This window comes from Canis lupus, chromosome 24 (assembly GCF_048164855.1).
Source record: "Canis lupus baileyi chromosome 24, mCanLup2.hap1, whole genome shotgun sequence".
NCBI lineage: Eukaryota > Metazoa > Chordata > Mammalia > Carnivora > Canidae > Canis > Canis lupus.
The window spans coordinates 25,127,086-25,146,027 of record NC_132861.1 but is presented as its reverse complement, the minus strand read 5'-3'; the positions used below and the strand labels follow the sequence as shown (position 1 = coordinate 25,146,027).

General features: G+C 35.4%; 1 protein-coding gene and 1 long non-coding RNA gene across 2 annotated transcripts in view; one reads left to right on the top strand and one right to left on the bottom strand.

Moving 5' to 3' along the window:
• The window catches only part of GALNTL6 (polypeptide N-acetylgalactosaminyltransferase like 6), a 1,159,236-nt gene that overhangs the window by 275,512 nt on the left and 864,782 nt on the right, over positions 1-18,942 (bottom strand). The window lies entirely within an intron of this gene.
• Positions 2-5,067, top strand: LOC140616456 (uncharacterized). The gene is made up of 4 exons (XR_012016935.1): positions 2-183; positions 2,554-2,686; positions 3,441-3,609; positions 4,354-5,067. It is a non-coding gene; the product is annotated as an uncharacterized lncRNA (long non-coding RNA).

Here is an 18,942-nt window from a genome sequence, read left to right as displayed (position 1 = left end):
ATAACTACTTTACTTTTGAGTAATTGATCCTGGATTGCTACTAGGTCTCATTAAATATTGAATGCCAAACAATGGGACATCAAATGACCATGTGACCCAAGCTGGCCATCATGAACTGCAAGTTATTTGGCACATCAAGCCAGAAGTTTGGCAGGCAAAACAGCAACCAATCATCAAGGAAAGGTAGGTCCATACATTAGAAGTAAGTTGTGTAAGGAGGAAATCTAGAGTTCTTACTGGATCTTGCTTAAACTCATTTCTGCAGATGCTTCTGCATAATATGCTAGCACCAACTAAGTGTACTAAATACAGCATTAAATCCTCAAAAAATAGTGTCCCAGAAAATTGTGGTGAAAGGAAATACTATGAATTAGCAGACCTTGGGGTGTGGATTTTGTTGTTCACTTTACCTGGACTGAAAGATGGCCAAAAGGTGTGGACATGCACTGATTCATGGACAGTAACTCATGGTCTGCCTGGATAACAAGGCACCCTAGAGAATTGGAATGCAAAGTTGGTAATGAATTCTAAGACAGAGATATATAGATGGATCTCTTAGAATGGGCATGGAATTTGAAACTCTTTAGATTTTATTTGAAAGTTCATCAAAAGAAGCTCTAAGTAATTCAGTATGGTGGGTCATGTTGGTTGATTACATTGTACTTTCCTATTACAGTATATACTGGAATGGAATATACATGGATTTGAATTTTTATTTTCTTTCTGCAATGCTTCCACCAACCCCATCATCCTTATACCTATACAAAGTCTTAATCATTACCAGGAAATTCTGTGAGTATTGTAACAAAGAATTTTCCAGCAAAAAGTGTGGGAATTGTAGAGTGACCAATCATCCTAGTTTGCCTGAGACTAAGTGCTTTATGTAAGACTTTTGGTGTTAAAATAAGACTAGGCCTGGGCAAAGTGGGATAGTTGGTTATCCTAGACAGGAACATGCCAGTGGAATTAGCTGGACTTATTTGTATTCTGAGATCAAGAAATGAAGGTCCAGCAAATGTCCTGATGGAATAAGGAAATGTCTTGCCGAAGATTCAGTTATGGTGCCAGAACAGACCCAGAACAGTTAGGGTTCTATATTAGAGATGCAGTACACATAGCAAGCCACCAAAATATATAGTATATGGTACTCACAGTAAAAATACATGGGCCCTAAAATCAAAGTGTTTTAGTGGGAGTGGTTCCTTACATTATTACCTACTGATATTTATTTATTTATTTATTTATTTATTTATTTATTTATGTATGTATGTATGTATGTATGTATGTATGTATGTAACTTCTCCAGCCCTACAACTTTGGCAGGCTTGGTTTCCAAGGGAGAGATATTTTTACTGGTGGACATGATAATGATTCTATTAAGTAAGCAATTGAGATTACACATGGTCACTTTGGTCTTCTCTTGCCACAGTTCTAGCAAGCAAAGATGGAGATTACTGTGCTGGCTGGAATGATTAATCTTGATCACTAAGGAAAATTATATTGCTACCACATATTGAGTATTCTTACCATTCAGGAATAAAGGTTTAAATCATTCCATTCCTTAAGAACTAAAAGAACCTTAACCAAATGAACATTAGGTCAAAAAGAACATGCAATGGGTGGTACAAGATAGAAATCCTATGTGTCAGTAGTTTTGTGACAAATTAGAGAATTGAGAAATGAACTAGTTATATTTTCTTCTCTGCTTGTTGTGTATATATATTGTACATATCAACTAAGTTATTTTTTATTCCTTGTTTCCTGTTATTGTTTTATATAGGATTATTGTCACTTAAATTTCAGTTTATTCTTTAGGTTGCAAAATATTCAGATGGAATTTGTCTGATTTACAGGAAAAATTATCATTGCCAGAACTGTGAATTCCCAAAAATAGCTAAAAGTGACTGTTGGGATTTTATAACTTTTGTTTTCAGAGAGAGATTGATCTCTCATCTCTGTTCTTACATCTGTTGTTCTTACATATAAATTCAAATATATGTATTAGGATCTATATGAATGTTGACAAGCCAAGAGTATGAACTAGGATGGCTTTTAAGCTATTCTCTCTTAAATACAAATATATTCTTGTATGTAGTGCTGGACTTTAACAGTGTAAATGACATCACACACATACATTTTCATTTCGAGTGGCTTTCAGATAGGTTTTACCAGTGAAGGGTATTAGCACAAGATTGGAAGGCAGAGGAAAGGAAAAATTCTTTCTTCCTCTTTGCTTATTGTTTCTGTCAGGACTGCCTCAGCAATGACACTTTGCACTCAGGGCAATTGGCTGCAGTCCCCAACTTCTTTCAGTATTTCATGAGGCAGCCTCAGGATGCCCACAGACTAGTAGAAGCTCCACAGGGCTGTTCCTTCACACTTCTAAATTCGGATAACCCTAAATGATCCCTATTTTCCTTCAGCCCACAGGGGAGGAGGAAAAAGCACCAGCTTCTTATAGTCATGATATGGGTTATTTTAATGTCTTCTTTTTGCTTCTTAAGTCCTCCACTACTTGTACAACTAATCTCTAATATTAAATTCTTTCTGCAGAAATATCTACTGTGCTTTCTGTTTTTCTCACTGGTTCCTGACCAATATGGAGGTGAAAAAATAGATCATGTGGGGAGAACAGGGTGTCAACAAAAGAGAACTATGCAGTTGTAATCGAGGAGCCCAAAATATGGTATGAGATGGGCTCAAACTTGTGATGTATGGAAGTGCTGAATTGGTATACTGTACACCTGAAATTAATATTATGCTACTAACTATACTGAAATGGAAAAAAAAAAATATGTGCAGAGAGTAAATGTGGTCTAGATCTAGTAGAAGACTCCACAAAGATTTTGGCCCTTGTCATGGTATAATGAGCCATTGGGATGTTTTGTCATCTGTGTAACCCATAAAGATTAAAATGCACAGCAAGACTTTAAAAAAAATCATTTCTTAAACTTATCTGATCTTTGTCAGTCTTTCCTTTCTTATTTCTAACTTTCCCTTCTGTTGTCTCCATCCTCACCCCCATTGAAAAACTTATTACAGAACATATTTTTTGCTCAAATACAGCGATAGTCGGTAACTTATGACTACTCTGTTGGTTCTCAGCGCGACCTAAAGAAATTTCTGAGTATATTTTAAAATACTGCAATTTGAGAAATTTTTGTTCTGAAGAGAGACTTGCCAGGATGGCAGACCTAAAATGAACTGTTCTTGGATTCTGAGTATAATCAATAAAGTTTTTGAGAGTTGTTATGTTTTATTTTAAGCTTGGTGGAAAATTTACCTAGAATTGCTCTGGTTTAGTGATTGGGTAACTTCTTATCAAATTCTTTCGGTTTCCAGGACTTTCTTTGATAGGCTAAAAAATAAAACAAACTTACCTGCCCACCAACCAAACAAACAAAACAAGCAATGACAAATATTATTTTCTTTGCCCTCAGCTACCTGAACAATGATGGATCTTAAAAACCATGAACCCTGACTCCCTGTTCTGATGATAAGGTGTCGTTCTGAGGTTTCACAGTGAGTTATAACACATCAGAGCTCCCATTATGCCTTGCAAATCTGACCACAAAATGCACTGTGTCCAGTTTAATAATCAAGTCAAAGGTAATTTTTATTGGAATTTATTTATAAATAAATATTTTCTTTACAAAGTTTCATAAGTTTTTTCAAACAAATGGAAAATTGCAAAGAAAAGCAGCCATCCAAAATGTCACTGATTTACTTAATTTGTGACATATTTCCTTCCACTATGCGTTTAAAAATATGTTTCATGTGTAATCATGTTTTCTGTACTTAAAAAATCATTTAGTATGATATCCCCATCTCAGATACTTTTAGGAATGAAGTTAAGTATAAGCAAACTGGGTTACAAAAATATATAGTAAGAATTTTTATGTTTTAGTAGTTGAATAATATGCCACAATTTATTAACAGTTCTCTCATTGTTTGACATTTAAATTATTTCTATTCTTATTAATGTACATAATGATGTGACTAATATCTTCATGCATATGCTTTTGTTCAAATTAGGATAGATTCTAACAAATTGAGTTACCAGGTCAAAAAAAATATGAAAAACTTAATAGCTTATGATACACTTTGTCAGATTTCTTCCCTAAAGGCCAATTAACATTGTTATCAGAAATATAAAATCACCCATTTAACTGCTTCCTTGACAGCACAGGGAATCATCTTTATAAAAATAAGATTTCTTTGTGCTAATTTATTTGGTAAAGAGCATACCTCACTGTTTTAATTTTAGTTTATTTGTTTATTTGTGAGGCTGCATGTTTTATGATAATTTACTAGCTTTATTTTCTTATTTGTTAATGATCTTCCTTTCTTTAGATTTGGCAGCTCCTGAAAAGATGGGGACAGATGGAAATGGTAGCTGTGTGGTTTCAACTCTATGACTTTTGTAGACTAATTTGGATGGAAGAGACTTGTGAATTACTACAAGTTGTTTCTTGAGCCAGTAGATTTTTCTACGAGGACATGGGGAACTTGGGTCAAAAACCATAAATCGAAATGACACAGAATGGTGTCTGAGAGATAAGAACTTGTAATCTTTGTGACTTAAATACTTTTAACTTTGTTTTATATATGTTTTATAGTTTTCCATGGTTTATCAAGTTTTTAGTCTGTGTGCCCGTAGAATTTCTTTCTCCTTTGACAGAATCATTCATACTTGTTTACTGAAAGTTTATCTCTCTTGGAGAATGATTGCACCAAATGGATGTTGACAGAGATGCTAAAAAGTGATCTTTGTTGAAGACGACCTGACATTTTATCATTGCTTGACATGTCAGTTAAGCTCACCGAAGCAGGGGCTATTACAGATAAAATAGGGACCTTCTACATCAGATAAGAAACATTTTGTGACACCTCTTAAGTTTTTTCTTTCTAGATTGTGTCTGTATCTCAAGATCCTAGAACAATACTTGATATATAAAACACTCCTGATAAATATGTATTGAATTGAATGAATCAAGATAAGCTTCCATTATTTTTATCCTTGGGTCTCAAGAAGTTTCCTATTCACAAAATGACTACATTTTGATCATGTGCTCTTATCAGAATATAACATTCTTAAATAATAATAATAATAATAATAATAATTTAAAAAAATAATTGCCATTCTACAGTTAGAACTGCCAGGAAGTGTTCTAAGGTATTTGATGCATTTTATAATTTACTCACAGTATTCTACGATGTAGATACAATTATTATCCCTAAATATCTAAGCTCTATTAGAGTAAGAATTTAATCTCCTTATTCACTGCTTTATCTTCATGCTTAGAATATTGTGTGGCACATAATAGATGTGTCATAAACATTCACAGAATAAATAAATAAATCTATTTTTCATTGATGAAAAATGTTGCTTATTTATCAACCAAATCCGGCTCTCTTGAAGCAGAACACAAGATCTTTAGACATTTGTCAAGAAACTCCAAGCCTCGCCCTAACCTTGCTATAGCTAATCCACAACTTTGTGAACATTTTCAGCTGGTTATTTATCTTAAGCTAGGGATAAAGTCTGTCAGATGTTTTGGCTTAAGGAGGAAAATGTTTACTTTTATAACCTCAATCATCTTTGATGGTATGTGGCTTCAAATATATTAAAAGCTCCTTCAATCTGCTGGGAATATCATTGTTAGATTTAGATATGCAAAATGGACCTAGTACTATGTCTAGCAGTAATGTTCTGCCTGGTATGCTAAGGGAAATTTCGATTTCCTAAATCAGTAGATTGTGTAGCTAGAGATGCAATAAAACTGAAAAAGTTTGGGGGCACTGTGAAGGTCACAAGACTTAGAACCAGGGGAATTTAGTGTACAGTTGGAAGTTGCTTTTATTTTTTATAATTAAAATCCTTGCTATCCCCTTTAGAGATACGTCTACTTTCATGCAAATAGCTTGTAAAATGTATTTTCTCAAAAACTGAGGAAAAGGATGAGACTTACATTTAAGTTTATCATCACTATTTATATATTTTTTCTTTTTTATCAGAGAGAGAGAGAGACAGACAGAGCACACAAGCTGGGGAAGGGCAGAGTCGGGGAAAGAGAGAGAGAGAAAAAGAGAGAGGTTTTTAGGCAGGCTCCATGCTCAACATGGAGAAGGGCATGGGGCTCAATCTCATGACCCTGAGCCAAAATCAAGGGTTGGATGCTTAACTGACTGAACCAGCCACGCACTCCTACATTTAAGTTTTTATATGAAATAGAGAAATAACTGATGACCCAAACTAATTCAGCACAAACAAAAGCTTGGAGACAGGAAAAATTGCTTCAGGAAAACCCAAACTTTTAGCTATGGGAGCAAATGAGCATTTCCACAGGTGTGAAAATTGGTTTAAACCAATTGTTAAAATAATGAAATGAGGAGGCTGTTAGACTGGAATGTCTCTCATGCCTAGGGAGTCTATGTGAGCAAAACAAAACCTTAGCCAATCAGTGCACTCAAATCTGAGAAAATGAAACCTGAGAACAATCAATCAACAGTCAACTAAACTTTCCCCAATAAGGCAAAACCTCTTAGTCTAGAGCCAATGAAATAATTGTCTTGCTTTGCTCCCATGTCTTCTCTATAAAAATCTCTTTACTCAGTTTCAGCCATTTTCAGTTTGGTGCTGCCCCATTTTGATGTATGCTTAAATACACTCATGAAACATTAACATCCCTCAGTTAATCTTTTAACACAATCATATTTCAGTGCCCTGAGAAAGGGAAAGCTAGCTAACATCTGGCTTACACTCTGCTCAGAGTCAGTCTCCTTTATTCTTGTACTCGGTACCCAGATCCTTAGATTATAATATTTTCTGATTCTTTAATCCTAGATTCCTTGAGTGAGTCCCCAATCTCTTATTTCTTTTTCCCTTCCCTGAGTTTCTGATTATTTCCTATATTTTCCTCAAACTTCTAATCTATTGCCATATTTTGACATATAAAACTAATTCTTTAGTTCTTGACTACTTATATACCTTCTTAATTCATTAATTTATCTAATCAATTATTACATGAATGTATTGAGGGTTTACTATGTGTCAGGAAAAGTATAGGAAGTCTTGATTTGAGGAATTTCAGACTGTGAAGGTGGAAGATACTTGGAAACAGAAAAAATATAATACAATTAATTGTGCAAAGGCTACCGTAGAGAGATGAGCACAAGGAGAGAGCCCAACAAACAGAGTGGTGAATAATTGGGAAAAGCTTCTCAAAAGTGGTGTTATTCATTATGTGTCTTAAAATAATAATGGAAAAAAAGGAAAAATAAAATAAAATAATAATGGGATGTCTGAAAAAACAGAAGGGGAAGGGGATTCTAGATAGAGGCAAAAATACAGAAGCAGGGGAGGAGCATATTGCATTAGGACAATAGGTTTAGTGTGGTTGAAATGTAAAGGGAATGAGACAAAAGTAGGAGATAAATCTGTGGAAATAAATTAGAATGAAATTATGATGGGTCTCAACATGGTATGATAATGATGTTGGGACATACACACTGGGCAAAGAAGAGCCAAAGTCTACTGTAAGTATGGTTTTGTTTCTTAGATCAATTTAATGTCAGTTGGGAGGGGTTAAGCACAGTGTAATGGTCACTGGCATCAGGTTGGTAGATTAGGAATTAGGATTAGGAATGTACAGTACAGTGCTAAATCAGGTGTGGCAATTTAACAGAATCCTGATTTCGTCATCGCAGCAAGGTGCCCAACTATTAATACTCTCCTTCTCAAGCTGCCATGGACATGGTTTTGATCAATCATATATAAGTGAAAATCATTAAAGCAGGATTATGTGAACATTGCTTGAGGGTACCATGATAACTGGCATGTATCTTCAGCCTCTTGCTCTTAGCCTTTTTCCCTTACCTTCTTCCTGCCTGAAATGTGATTAAAATGCTTGTAGATGTGGCTACCATCTTAAGGAAAGCTACTCAGTGAGGATGGGGGATCAGGAAAGTCGAATGAGTCAGGGTCTTTAATGATCCCTGAATGCCCATTAGTCCTGAACTTTCTCATCTCCAGATTTTATGTTACATGAGAAAGACAAACTCTATCCTGTTGAAGCCAATGTTGGTTGGATTTTCTGTTGCTTAAGTTTGAATAAATTTTAAATGATACCTTAAGTAATAGAGAATGATGACTTGATAAAAAAAGTGATAATGTGGGTGGGAGAAATTGAGAAAAATCATTCAAATCAAGAGTCATTTCAAAATAGCATTAGAAGTGATTGATTTTATAGGGCAAAGTTGATTTGAGCTGGATTAGGAGTTTAGGAGGATACCATTTACCATCTGATAGCAGGAGAGTAATAGCAGATTGCTCATACATGATGCCATATGACCCTAGCCAGGTCCAATCTATGTCTTCAGTGTTTCAAATGGTTGCTTGTTCTGGCATCTGGCAAGACTCAGAGCTTTGTCTGACCATGTTCACAGGTACTTTTGTGGTTCACAAAATATGAATTTTTTCTGGAAGAAAATTTATGTCAGGCTGCTTATTTTTCACAAAAAGGATATTAAACCTGCTGCTTCACTCTTTGACATATAAAGTGAATGGATTTTTCTATCATCAATAATACATAATACTCACACATTGGACATGTACCAAGGAGGTGGAACTTAATTGATTGCTATATAGAACCTGCCAAAAATGTGGTTGAGGCAATGGGAGTATTTGAGGAAGGAGTCTATACCACATATTAACTCTCTATTCTTCAAGGCACTCTGAAAGTTCTTTCTCTGTGTCAAGTTAAAGAAATAATTAGAAAAAATGTGTGCTATGGGTACATAAGCTTAGATCTTATTAGCTTTTATCAAGAATTGATAAGGATTAACAAGAATTATAGTACCCATGATTTATTGAGCTCTGTGCTAAGTGTTTGGCATAGCCATTTCATACAACATCTTAGGTTCAATATTATAATGTCTTATATCAGATGAGAAAACTGAGGCTCATGAGGTTAAATAATGTCCCCAAGGCCACATAGCTTGTAATTGAACTAGGCAATACACAAACCCAGGTCTGGGATTTGGGGTCCTCTGTTTTTAAAAAATTATGCTGTAACTGATCAACAGAATAATGGCTGCCCAAGATGTCTACTTTCTCATCTCCAGCCACTGTGAATATGTCAGTCTGCATGATTAAATTAAGGACATTGAGAAGGGCAGATTATCATGGATTATTTGATGGGCCCAATCTAATCAATGGTCTTTAAAAGAGAATAAATCTTTCCTGGCTGTGGAGGGAGAGAAATACAACTATGCAAGAATGGTCAGAAAGATACAACTTTATTGGCTTTGAAGATGGGGGAAACATATAGGAGTCAAAAAGTGTTGGCAGTCTCTAGAAGTGATAAGGCCAAGGAGAAGGATTCCTCTTGAATCTCTAAAAGGCACCTATTCCAGCTGACACTCTGATTTTAGTCCAGTGAGACCCATGTTACACATCTAACCTCTGGGATAGAAAGGTGATAAATTTGTGTTGTTTTAAGCCACAAAGTTTCTGGAAATTGTTATGACAGCAATAAAAAACTAATGCACATGACGACTCTCTAACATGTTTGCTAAATTCCTCTTGACTTTGAGTTCTGGAAAAAGTATGTGTTCACTCAAATTAGAGTGAGATTTATTCAAAGCAAAATGATGTTTTCTTTTTGCCTTGGCTGACCAGAAAGCCGGAGCCAATTTTAGAGTTCAACAGTAATTGTGTTACAGGTAAAAGTATTTCCTGTTCTCTATATGGTTTCTGATCATATCTCTTTTTTTGCATTTTCCTGTTTATATTCACACATGTAGTTTTACATCAAAATATTGCAGAGAAAGAGAATGAGAGAGAGAGAATGAATGAGAATAAGACTGGGGTGGAGTGGGGACAGGAAGAGAGAGGGTAAAACTACTCAAGTTGTTTTATGAAAGTGGAAAGATGATTTTTATACTAAGATGTCTTAATGGTATCAAGGGACATATCTGAATGATTGCTTTTAAAACTTAAGATCATTCTAAAGTGTTGTCCAACTTTATAAATGCTTGTGAATTCTTATTCTGGGAAGAAGTATCACCTTACCGTTGCTATTTATTGATTCTATGTACCTACAAGAACTTTTCATTTCTGGTCATATGTGAGTTTCACTTCAGAAATGCATTCCCCCCCTTTTTTGGAGGGGATTTCTATACAATTAAACCTGGGCTGTGGTATTGTAATGATGCTGCTTTCGTTTTAGTGGGAGACTGATAAAAACACAAGAAAGTTGAATCCATTTAAGACAAAGATCTCTAACACAACTGAGATTTGGTTTGCACCTTGCTGGGTATACAAAACGTAGGCTGACCACATTGTCAGAAGGGAGTCACATCATTAATCAGGATCCGAACCTTGCAGGACTGAAAGTGAATTAGGGAGTCATGATTTCAGAAAAAGAAAAATAATATGCCACCTCCATTGCAATATTTGTGTTACTAAGCAACAAAATTCTCCTATTTAGCAAAGCCCTAATGATGCTGGCAGTACGGTCTTGGAATAATGCTTAATACAACTTCATTATCCCCACCGCTAGAGCTGTATTGCATATGCAGTGCCTGATTAGGGAGAACGAGAAGCAGAGTGAACGCTGTTCAGTGCACCTGCATCTAAAAGACCAAATAAAGTATTGATTTGGATGAATCTAATGACGGTCATTTAGTGTGTTTATCTACTCACAGCATTCATTTGAGCTGACAAAGAATGCAGCACAACCCCCTGTTAAATGTGTCCTAGAATTGTAAAGCCTTAATGATTCTATCATGCTAGGTCACATAGACACAAAAATTGTGACATTGGTTGTTACTAACTCTATTGACACCTGGTTATGGTCTATCTTTAAGGAAGATGTGGAAGAGAGCTGAAGATCGAAATCGCCTGATGGTTTCCATATGTCTTTTGAAACTTAAAAAGCCTCCTTTCTGTATTAAGGTTTCTGTCATTTCTGCAGAAAATCTAATTTTAATACTTGAGAAAGATTGTTTCTTATTTCCTGCTTTTCATGCAGAGAAGTTGCTTCAAAAGCTACTAATACCTTTGCAGATATTCTCTTCCTCTTCTGTTTTCTCCCTCCTTCTTTTGACCCCTGCCCTTTCTTCCAACTTTGTGGTTTCCAAGGGTTATCATCGTGGAGCAGATGTTAAAGAGAGATGCTGAAAATAAAATCCATGTCTATCTTGGTTCAGAATCCTTTCAAATGTTATTGCGGACTAATAAGTGACATTTATGCTACAGCATTTTGAATTCACAAAGCTGTTAAGAAATATCCTTCCACTTTCAAACTACCTTACCATCCTTTTTATTGACCTTTCTCTGTTACTGGATGCATTTTTATGGTGTCTGAACAAAGAGACATGATGAAGAAAGATTTAATGTTTCCTTTTTCCATTTCTATGGTGACATGCAACATTTAGAACATAGGACGCTAGAAAATTTTATTTCTCTTAGAATTAAAATAAAATAAAAATGGTAAAAAAGAAGCAAACACATAACTTCTTTAGAAGTGAGAGCCTCTAAAGGTAGACTAAGTGGAGATCATATTCTAATTGAGATCGGCTAGCAGTGAAAAATCAAATCCTCTACTGGTTCTAACCAGTAAAGAGGCACATATTAAATCAGGCTATTTAGATCCTACATGACTGTCTATATCCTCAACCATCTTCATAAAAAATTAATGTGGTCATCTTTTTGTGTTTTCATTTGTATCAATTTGGCAAAAATTCTCACTTTCAATGTTATTCTGGTGTTCCAGAGGAAAAACCTCTTGAAAAATTCTGCTTTTCGGTGATAATGAGAAATTACATAAAAATACATCTTGATCTACAGATTTAGCAAACTGTACTCATCTCCACCCCCTTCCTGAGTCAAGTATGCTATTTCAATTGTCTACCTGCATTTAGAAGTTGTGAAATCTTATCAACTTGTTCTGGTAGCCTTATAGTTTTTAGAAAGGAGAGAAGAAAGCAGGCTTTTGTTTCTGTTTTTGTTTTTGTTTTGAGATTTATTTATTTGAGAGAGAGAGAGAGAGAGAGAGAGAGAGAAAGAGACATCATGCATGAGTAGGAAGGGCAGAGGAAGGGTCAGAGGATCCAAAGCAGACTCCATGCTGAGCACGGAGCCAGATGTGGGGCTTGATTCTATGACCCTGCGCTCCCAACCTGAGATCAGAGCCTGAGCAGAAACAAAGAGTGGGGTGCTCAACCGACTGCCACCCAGGCACCATGTTTGCTTTTAATGTGTGCCTGCTATTTGGCTAGGTGTATTATATACATTGTTTCAATTACTTTCCACTTATGAAAGTGTCATTTTCTCCATTTTACAAATGAGAACATTGAGGGTCAAATAAATATTGTAACTGCTTTTAGATCACTCAGCTAAATAAATTGCAGAGCACTGATTGAAACTCAGGCTTTTCTGACTTAAAATGTTTTTCAACTATGCCTGCCTGTGTCTTGAAAATTCATGCTTGGGTCTGAGTTTCAGTCGCACAGACAGATCTGATTCACTTTGAATATGTCTCCTTTTTATGAAAGCAGAGAGGGTTAATTTAATTACTAGTTTCTCTTCTAAACTGTGCCCAACTATAATTTAAATGTATTTTAAATGTAATTAAATTTAAATGTAATTATTATGCAATTCACGAAATCACAAAAATCAACCCACAAGGCTAACTCCTTTAGATGCTTTGCAAAGGAGAGAATTCTGGCCATCGTCCATTATGGTGTTATAAACTTAAACCTTATACAAATTGAAGAGTTTTTTCCATCGAGTTGTTAATTTTGAAATGGTTTACATATATGCATGGTTTTTTTTTTAAGATTTTATTTATTTGAGACAGAGAGAGAGAGAGAGAGAGAGAGGCAGAGACACAGGCAGAGGGAGAAGCAGGCTCCATGCAGGGAGCCTGACGTGAGAATCGATCCAGGCCTCCAGGATCACACCCTGGGCTGCAGGCGGCGCTAAACCACTACACTACCGGGGCTGCCCTATTTGCATGTTTTAAAGAAGTTTTTTTATTTCTAAAACTTAGAATCTATAGCAGCAGTAAAATGATGATATTCCTCAAAATGATCATCTGATTCCTAAATCCTGATGATTTTGATCCTGATGTATCATTACATATTACTCAGGGTACACCTGGCACATGGCTTCAAAAACACAAATGGGAATCCCTTGATATGTTTTTCCACATTTACAGATAAGCGTTTTAATAGTTAAGGATTATTTGTTTTTTTGTATGTTTGCTCCTTTTTGTAATTATGGTGTAACAATGTGTAAACTAATAAATGTGTATTTAGCAAAAAAAAAAAAAAAAAAAAAAAAATTACATCCTAAAAAGCTTCACCTTTTTTGAAGCCATGAATTATCAAGATGAAGCAGATTCTTTAAGTATTTGCACAATAGAGCCATAGTTATTCAGTTGCTAATAGGTTATAATCTTTCTCTCTAACCAAAATTTGAATAGATGTATATAAAACAAGTCATTTTTCTGCCTAGTTAGTTTTTAGTGGATGTAAACATTCTTAATGGGACACCACAGCCATGTCACTTATATTTGTAATCTTGAAACCATTGTTGTATATAATTAAAAGCTTTCCTGAGTGATGACATTCATTTCTTATTATGGATGGGTAAATTAATCGTGGGAACAAAAATGAAGATCATGTGTATACACACACAGAGATAGATGCACCTAGCCTCTCCAGAGACTTTACTGTGATATATTTGTCCTTTCAAGTGGCCTAGGGTTTTTATCCTTTTAGGTATATTCTTGGGGATCCATTAAGATTTTTTGGAAGATGTATCATTTTTTCAAGTTAGTAGGATATCATTTAGTCAATAAATAGCTTTATAGCATCAGTTCTATTCAGGGCTTAGAGACCTTTTATTTTTCTAAGGCTTCATATATGGGATTCTAGTATCTGTGTGTCCATGTGTGTTACGCAGCAGTAGTGGGAATTACTGTAGTAGGTAATCTAGCATATTCTATTTCATTCAACTGGGATTTCTAAAGGTATATAAACATTGCAATAATCATTCATTCTTTTTCTCCTAACATTCCATCAATCGGTGCTCACCTGGCATCTTTATTAATTCTCTACAACTTTCTAGTATTCATTTTGACCAATGTATGTTGTAGCTCGTGTGTATTGGCTTTAGCACATTGAACACCTGATGTTTATTGTTTAGGAAATGACCTTTGGTCTAGTTTAATGAGGATCAAATTTGAGTCAGGTGTACTAAATAGAGCTTTCCTCGTGGTGACATGATTTACCATAATATTTAACTGGCAAGTTATTTCTAGCAGGGTGCCTTTTATTGGTATAAATCTGATGTTGGTGTTTTGGACAATGTCAAAAGAAGGTTTAAAATTATAAAGTGTTTTGGATAAGGCTTTATTTTGGCTACTGACAAATAATATTGAATTTCTTGTAGCTTAGTGTTATATTTTCACATAATGGGTTATTAATGTTTATTGCTTGTAGGATATCATTTGTACTGAGGCCCAGGGATTTAGTTATTAAAATTATTAACATATGGAGCCATCCACAAAATTTTGCATTTTGTGTCTACTTAAAATCATGACTTTGTAATCAGTTATATCAGCAGATACTCATTAGGTACCTTTTAATACTAAAAAGCACATATGAAAAATTAGATAAACTCAAGATATTCAAAAAATTTAGAAAATAATTATGAAAGATAATAAACTAACTTTTCTTGAATTGCCTTTCCATAGTGAGACTGACTATAATGTATGCATTTGCAAAACGCAAAACCCAGGCAAGCATTTCAAAAATTGTACAAAATCAAATATCATTTGAAATAGAAGTAGCCATGACAAAAAACCTAACTTCTGGTTTGGTAAGTCTAAAACTATCTGTAATCTTTGTTTCTAGTTGCAGTACAGGAAAAAAAAAAAAAAAAAAGATTGAGGAAGCACCTCCCTGGGGTCATGGAAAGTTGTATTGCTGTGGGGTCAGGGAACTATTTAACTCCTGAAAAATCACAGGCCAGCTTATGGGAATGAACAAAAACTATCTAAAGGAACAATGGGGAACTTTTCGGCCTGAAGCAAGGCTACTCAAAACGCCAGCCTTCCTGAAGATAAGGAGCTTATCTCAGAATGTAAATCAATACATTGATTGTTCCCTTCATCGAGAAAATCTTAATATAAAAAATATCCTCTGAAAATAGCCGCTGAACTGCTCCAGGACATAGCCGATTTCCATTCTGATGCTAGTTCCTTATCTTGTTATGGATCTGGTTTTGAGAAATTGGCGGTGAATCCATGAACACGTTTTGTAGTAGTATTGGCCTAGAGCAGAGTTTCTCAACCAAGGAACTAGTGACATTTTGGACTAGCTAGTCCAAACTACTTTGTTGTGTGGGCTGTCCTGTACAGGATGTGTGTAAGACATCACTAGATGCCAGTTAGCTGTGACAATCAAAATGTTTCCTAAGATGGCCGGTGTTCCATAAGTGATGGGTGGGGTGGGGGCAAAATCACTGCAGTTATGAAACACCAGCCTAGAGTATTTCTTAGCTTCTAGTTGATCTCTCTATTGGTCCCGTTCATAGCATGTGAATGCCAATCTATGGATAAAGTACTAAGTACAGGAATTTATTGGGGACTTCTTACTTCAGTTTGCCATTAAACGATTATTTTATGAAGTAATGTAGTATACTTAGTATGTTTAGAGTAATGCACAAGTTCATTGGGAGTTCATAATTTTTTTTTTTCTACAGAGGTGTTCAAGGTCTAATAATAGGAACAGAGCCTGATCTATCTTTGAAAACGGTTTTAATCGATACAGACAGGATCATTTAGTTATCTTTGCCATTATAAAAAAGCAGCAAATAAATTCAGCCCTGGTATTTAAACAAAACCATTAATTAAACATATCTTTTTATAATGAAATTAATTATGTACTAAAATGTTAGAAAAATATGTGCCTAACCAACTGTTCTCTGAATACAAAAGCCATATGTTTGCTTTCCTCTGGTTATTCATAAATAACAGGAGTAATAACAACAGCAACACAATGCCACAAGTTCCTTACATTTGGAGAGTATGTTGTATGTATAAAAATGTCATAGACCTTTTTTCCTTTCATCCTTGAGTTAGTATCTCTGTCTATAATTATAAAATCTGCAGTCTTTGTTCTGGCCTTTATCATTGTATCAGAAATATGATGGAGATCATTGAAACAGTAACATCAGTTCCTCTATACATGCGCAGCAGTCATCCGCGCGCGCGCGCGCGCACACACACACACGGATTGATGTGGCTTTGCTCACTACCTTCATAAAGAATAATGTCCATAGAAGTTTTTCTGAATTCTACCTTATAAAAGAGCAGGTCTAAATCATAGTAAAACCTAAAAAAATTTTTAAAAAGTTTCTGTTCAAATAATGGATCCACATGTCTTTTTTTGGTTGAAATAGTTCAACATTGACTGTAAGTCTGAAACCAGAAGGTTTTAATGGATCTTACTGACCTGTTATATAGGATTTGGTTAATTTTCCTGCTTCATTGGGGCAAATGTCAGACTTGGAGTTGTCAGGTTTAGTAGTGGTGATGAAAGAATTATGGAGAGTCGGAAATATCAATGTCACACCTCACTGTTCAGGTCCTTCAAATGCAGAAAATTTTATATCTGAATCACAGGTTTTATCACGTTAAAATGCACGACATAGAAACTTTTTATTGTAACATGTATTAAGATAGCGAGGTGCGCCCTCTCACTTGCTGCTAGCAAAAGGCCCTCCCATCCCACCTCGCCATCTATCTTGCTACTTTCCTCATCCTGAGTTTCAAACAAGTAATTTGAAAAGACCTATGTATCGATTGAAGGATTCTGTTCGTAAAGCACCAGAGTATGACCAAATTAATTGGCTGCATGGCTCCATTGGCTAGGCTAGTTTTCAGAAAAAGTTGATTCAGTCCTGACCTGAGTTTCCTACTTCTGTATCCTCTCTATTTCACTTCGCTCATCCTATTTTCCATTTGAACACCTTTTCTTTTATTCTTTCTTTGGTAAATTAAAACAGTTATTAGATTAGAAACAGTGGTTGAAAGGGAATTCAGGATATAGCGATTCAAAAGACCAGCATAAAATAGTGATTAATATCTGAGTCAGCAAGTATTTCAGGCATTTTAAACTTTATGGAGCTGCATACTACTTGACATTTGTTAGGGGTCATCTTCTTTAATATAGCAGAGTCTGAAGGTTCCAGAACCTTCATGCTGCCGCATGGCTGGGAGCAGCCTGCTTGTTGTAAGGTGGATCCGGCACCATTATGGTGATTAATACTTCCCTTCATGGGGACCCCTTAAAGCTGCCTGGGCTACCCCTTTTAAGAAGCAAAAAGGGGGCAGTACCCTGAGTGAACTCTGGAGGGGCTGCAGACTCCAAAAAAAGATAGAACTAATGTAGTACGGGCCCATACACAATAGAAAACATACTCCTCATTTCCCACCTTTCTCTATTTTATGTTTGTTTAAAAACAAATGTCAGTTCAGTACAGTGAAATATGATACAAAACAGTCTTGGTATTCAATAGGCTGGTGCTCATTTGCTTGTGTAATTAATTTTCTGTTTTTTTTCTTTAATGAATATATCATAACAATCAATGTAAAAAAATTCCAGGCCTTTTGAAAGAGTAATACAAAATATATTTTATTCCTTTTTAAAATGCAGTTTGAGATTTTAAATTTCACATTTTTTGTATGTTGACTAAAACCATAGTTACTAACCTGTGTTATCACTTATGTCCCAGTGACACTATTTGTTGAAGGAAAGAGGAAGGGAAGGGGCTAACATATACTGAGAGAATACTGTAAACATGTCATGGTCCAAATGCATTATATTGCTTATTTTCTTCAAATGTTACAGTGGGCAAGCAGAGTTCCCATTCTAACTATCCACGTGAAAGGCTCTCTCTGAAGTACTAAGTCCTTCTCTATGGGGCTAGTTAGGTATGACAGTCATTATGATTCTCATTCGGTAGATGAGGCTAAGATCAGTGAATTACTTGCTCAAGAGCCAATGGCTAAGCAATAGAATCTGAATTAGCAAACAGGGTTTGTGTGTATGTGTGTATGAGTGTGTGTGTGTGTGTGTGTGCATGCATGCATGCATGCATGTTATCTAGCATCACAATCCCTGGTTTATCTCCTACCATTCTGTCTCCCTCTCTTCCAATTAGACAAAATGTTATTAGCAGCTCTTAAATGCCTGACCCAGAGCTAAGTGCTGAGGGAAATATGTGGTAGCTCTTGACCTACTGGAACTTTAGAGTCTCAGTAAAGAGATCATGTTTACACAGGAGCTAGTTATGTGACAAAAGACAGCTTTTATTTTTAACTAGTTGGTCTCATCTGGGGCTCTAAAAGGTAAAATTATCTCATCAAATATTGTATGATTTCACTTTCACGTGGAATCTGAAAAGCAAAACAAATGAACAGGGGAAACAAAACAGAAATAGACTTGTAGATACAGAGAACAATCTGATGGTTGCCAGAGGGGATGCGGATGGGAGATGTGCTAAATAGGTAAAGGGGATAAGAAGTACAGTCTTCCAACTGTAAAATAAATATGTCATGGGGATGTAGTGTACAGCAGAAGGAATATAGTCAATAATATAAAAGCTTTGCATGGTGAAGGTGGTAACCAGACTTATCATGTTGATCATTCTGTAATGTATATAGATACTGAATCACTATGTCTTACACCTGAAATGTAATATTGTATGTCAATTCTATGTAAATAAAAGTTACCTTATCATCTAGAAATGTTGTATCATGCTTATAGAGCTTCAAGATAAAGCCAAACAGAGCATTTCCTCTGTGGTGCTGAGTGAAAAGATAGTCAAAACTCACAAACTTGATCAAAATAAAGGAACTGAGA